General features: G+C 34.6%; 1 pseudogene; it reads left to right on the forward strand.

Moving 5' to 3' along the window:
- The first annotated feature begins 782 nt into the window (after positions 1-782).
- Positions 783-1,988, forward strand: LOC147793679 (uncharacterized; annotated as a pseudogene).
- The last annotated feature ends 3,315 nt before the right edge of the window (positions 1,989-5,303 follow it).

Here is a 5,303-nt window from a genome sequence, read left to right on the forward strand (position 1 = left end):
CGAGGTATCTACACTTAAATGTTTTATAATTACAGTAGAAAAAAGTACCGAAATAATGAAATTTTAAAATTTTAACGACTTTCTCTAAAGAATATTTGCTAAAACCGCTGATCTAGATGGTGTGAAAGTTCTCCATTTATATTCAAATAAATTACAAAAGAATATGAAAAAAGTAATAAATGGAAAGATACCTCTACTTATAATAAGAAATAAAATATCAAATATGACATTATCTCTCTTAATAATTAAAATTTTAATGGTGTATATAAAAGTCTCACACATGAGTATACAATGGAGTACTGATCTGTATTAAAATGTCCAATTCATGAATTCGGTCAAATGGTGATGAAAATATGATCGATATTAATAGGAAAATTTATATAAATTTTATATATCATTTGTGTGCATTAAATATAAGTTACTCAAGAGGTCAACCATGCCTTTGAATTTCAGGAACATACAAAACTTAGAGTAACTCCTTCTCACTTTACTTCCACTTACTCTCAAATCTTTTAATATTTTAAATTCTTCTCGCCCTCTCTTTTCTTCATTATCATCCATTTTGTTCAATAACTAATATAAAATCTTGTGTTGTGTTTTTTTTTTTTTTTTCTTTCTGCTCGATTTACAAAGTTTATTTAGTTTATGCCTTATTTTGTCGCTGACCCAAAATTTTATATTAGTTATTCAAGTTATCTTCTTTTACCGTCGAGCAGTTTTACCCTTATCAAACAAATTATATGGCTGGTGATAATGTCGTTTTAGTTTTTGCAGACAATAATATGATTATAACAATCGGAGTAGCATTTGCAGTGGGTTTTATTGGATGGGTTTATGTAGCGCTTTGGAAGGAATTTGGCCTACAAAGAATTAGGAGTTCATAAGGAGGAGGCTCGATACAAGATCGTTATTTCTCATGGCATTTATAGATGCAAAGATATGGATTTGCCTATCTCTCAAGTACCACATTATCACTCTTCTTTTACTCATCAATCTCTTCATTTTCGTACACATTACTAAAATGTATAGTTTTTAATTTTAGGAACTAATGGAGGAGCTTAAATTGTACATAGTAATCTATGATAGAGCGGGTCATCGTGAGAGTGACCCATATCCATCACGCTCAGTAAAGACCAAGACATTTGACATTCAAGAATTAGCTGAGAAGTTGGAGCTTGGCACAAAATTTTACGTAATTGGATGTTCGTTGGAAACATATGCTGTTTGGGACTAGTTTGAATACATTCCACACAGGTATTTTGACATTTATTTCGTCACAATCAATTATTTTTCTTGAGTAAAAATATATTGATAGAGCTTTATTTGCAAACTCTTGGGTGCTTCCCGAGTGGTTCCTAGTGCGAATTTTTGGTGGCCTTCCTTTCCTTCACATTTATCACAACGTTTTTTTACCAAGTATCCTAAGTCATTTAAACGTATGTTTTGGATTGCATATTACACACCTTGGTTGATGTATTGGTGGATGACACAAAAATGGTTCCCAAATTTGGATATTGAGGACATGTTATCAAATTCTGATTTAGATATAACAAAGAGGTTTATGGAACGTCTAGACAAGGTACTTATCTTCTTTGCAATGGATACACACTCTTATTTCAAAAATGAATATGTTTGACATAACTATGCTAACAAAGTAATATTTTTTGTTTTAATTTTTTTCTTTTCCAACCAAAATTAGTGCAACATAATACAACAAGGGGAACACGAATGTATCCATAGAGATTTACTCCGTAATTTTGGAAAATGGGAGTTCAATCACATGGAGTTGAGCAATCCATTTCCTGACAACAAGGCTCTTATCATATGTGGCAAGGCAGTGAAAACCGCATAGTTCCTTTGAATTGAATCGCTTTATAGCGCAAAAGCTTCCATGGATTCAATATCATGAGATTTCTACTGCCGGTCATTTTCTAGTTCATGATGTTAAAAACTTAGAAGCCATAATAAAGGCACTTCTCGTCTTATAATTTCTCGTGTCGATTTGGGCCAAGGGGTGAACGGGTGACATTTGGCAATAGTATATTGTTATTGTGTTTAAAAATAAGCTCTAGTTATGTATGGTGCATTCAAGTTTATTTTTGTTAAAATACATGGTTTGTCTTTTATCACGATTCATGAATAGTATATCTGCATGTGTGTATTTACTTTGTATCTTTTAGGGATGTGTCTTGTGTATTTATAAAGAGATCATCTAAAGTTGATCAAAGTGGTCAAAAGAAAAATAATTGATAAGAGAATTATTGAAGGCAACTTAACAACCCAAAAAAAATATATATTATTGAACTGTTCGCATCCGAAGTACCCAAAGTTGCATACAAAATAAAATTTAATTACAAAATGGTGCTTATAAAATTTGTTATAGGAAAAAAGATTTTCGAATACAATTACAAATCAAACTCTAAAGATTCGAACACAAAAACAAAACGATCCTCTGAAACGACCCTCTCTATAACCGCACAGCTCTCAAATGCTCTTCCCTCTCGATCGACAGCCTGTGAGTAGTTGAAAAAGAAAGGGAAAAGAAGGTAAGTATATAAATATACCCAACAAGCACCTTACTCTAGGTTTTAGGTGTATTGCTCTTGTCACACACTTGGTTAGTTAACTTAGCCTACACAATGGTACGAGTGTCCAATATTGACCTCAAAGAACTCTTTCTAATAGGTGTGGGCAACATGGTGAATTCTAGTCTGCTCGTAGTCACCCAGGTCGGGGGCACTACCCCCTGTACGTGTCAACTCCACTGACTACTTGCATCATCAACGCCCACCCATAGGACGGATCTACCAGTAATCAAACAAAATTATGCCTAGCTCCACGATACTTTGGCCTAGGATGTTACCCTTATTTTCTTAGGTTGTCATGGTGCTCTTCTAGATTTCTAAGGTAGTTTGGCAGTCTTGACATGGATTTACGTCTCCAGGTTCCTTAATTTCAATTTCTTGAGTCTTGATCGGTCAGAAGCACTAGGCCACACCCTCTGATCATCTCTCATGATTCTAATTCACTCGATCTACTGGAGACGTTTCATCCTAGGTCATAGTCTAATTAAATTGACGTCCTCACCCTAGTCTTAATTCATTTATACTACTTATTCTCTATAAGGAGAAATTACAGATTCAATTAAATGTAAAAACTATCATGCATACAGTCACACATGCTCAATAAGGTGATAGCATACATCAAGCACGATTATATAGAAGTAGTAGTAAAATAATATATTACACCAGCCGTAAATCATTATGCCAATAACAAGAGTAAATCATTATGCCAATAACGAGAGTAAATCATTATATTATGTCAAATAAAAAGAGTGATTATTCTCATGCTTATCCAATGGTAATAGCTTTCTTCTCCCGCCATGCAGGCTATCGAAAAACCACGAATTGAGTGACAGTTTCAGTAGTGGTAGTGCATTCTTGGGCGACTGGGCGATCAGGTGACAGATGACCCATGAGTTTTGCGAGCAAGCACAACAACAAATCAGACCTTAAGCGGCAAAACAAATATGTAAGTTGTTTTCTAGTTTTGCAGAACAAATATGAATCCCTAAAGGGTCAGATTTGTTGAGGAGTACTTTTTTATTGCAGAACAAATATGAATACCTCTCTTATAAATGAACCCTTCCTTGATTTCAAAAGATATTTTATACGATTGTTGTAATAAACAATAGATAAATATTAGATTTTTTTTCATTATAGGAACAAAAAGTACATTATATAATATAATGAATCAATCTCCAAAAAACAACTTTAAATTTTCTATTGATCTTGCTGAGACAACCTCTCCTGTTCCAACCTTGAGTGCTATCTCGCCTTCCGCAACATTCTCCAGGAGCTAGTTTCCTCAAAAAAAGAACAAATATGATTAGTGGCCCCTGAATCTAGTATCTAAGTTGAATTATCATACTCTACTAAACATATTTCTACAACTAGTAAATCATATTTATCTTGTTATATCTTTTCAGCTTTCTTCTCTGCAAGGTATTTTGGGCAGTTTCTTTTCCAATGCCTGTTTTCGTTGCAATGGAAACATTTTCCTTTATCTGCATTTTCAACCTTGCGTTTGTAGTTAGTAGGAATCTTATATTTACCCTTACCTTCTTCTTTATCGAAACATTTTTAGTAGTTGAAGGATCAGACTTATTTTTGGAGGACGATCCTAGTAGTAATTTCTTAGAGACAACAACATTTGTTTCTCCTGCTTGTCCCTTATTCTTTAAGAGGGACTGATAAGTCTGTAGCTCAAGAGCAGTTAAGTTATATTCTATCTTGTTCATCATCACATTCGTGTGGAACTGTAGGAAGCTCTTCGGAAGAGACTCCATGATAAAATTGACTCGACTCTTCTCATCAATGACAGCTCCATTTACTTCTGCCACATTGAATGGACCATCATGTCCAGGACATGTTCTCTAACTGAGGTCCCTTCTTTCATACGGAAGTTGTAAACGTATTTTATGGTGTTATGTCTATGGGAGAAGGACGGTTGTCCAAACATCCCTTCCAGAGATTCCATAATCTCTTTAGTAGTACCCATAACATCGAGTTTCTTAGTCAAAACATCATATATGTTGGCTAAAATGTACACTCGGGCTTTGTCATTTGCCCTTGTTCATCTGTCATATGCATCCCAAACTGTTCGGTTTGTATTTGAGTTGGGGTTTGGAGGACATTCCTCAGTTAAAACAAACCTTAAATCATCAATTACAAGTATTGTGTTTAGGTTTGATTTCTAAGTTGCGTAATTGTCGCCGTTTAATTTCTCATAAGCGTAATGTACTATTGAGCTTGTCATGCTGTGATATAAAAAAAATTATATTAGTGAATTGACTTAATTCTTTTTAATCCAATCAGGTTTAACAAATGTAACGATGTACCCAAAAATTATTAATTATTAATTTGCAACGATACTTTAGTGAGTCAGAGTAACTGCCATGCCATCGAGGGGCAATCAATCACTCCTTTACTAAACTAAGACATTCTTGACTTATACACTAATCCTAGAATAACTCTTAATCCTATAGTGTTTTAGTTATCGCCACTTTGGTCAAGAATATACTAACTCTTAGTAATTCTTCGTAAGTGTGACCCGACATTTTCAGATCTCAGAGATCGGCCCCAACAATGCTATCGAATGAAAAAGCCAAAGTTGGGAATGGACCTAAGAAATCCTATCCATTTCTGGAGTTTGCGTTGTCCCTTCTCCCATGTTGCGACCCTCCGAATGGGTAGTTGCTCTAGGGCAACATGCAAACGGAACATGGGAATCTCACGGTGCGA

The sequence above is a fragment of the Cucurbita pepo genome, chromosome 2 (assembly GCF_057944985.1).
Source record: "Cucurbita pepo subsp. pepo isolate OVF chromosome 2, ASM5794498v1, whole genome shotgun sequence".
Taxonomy (NCBI): Eukaryota; Viridiplantae; Streptophyta; class Magnoliopsida; order Cucurbitales; family Cucurbitaceae; genus Cucurbita; species Cucurbita pepo.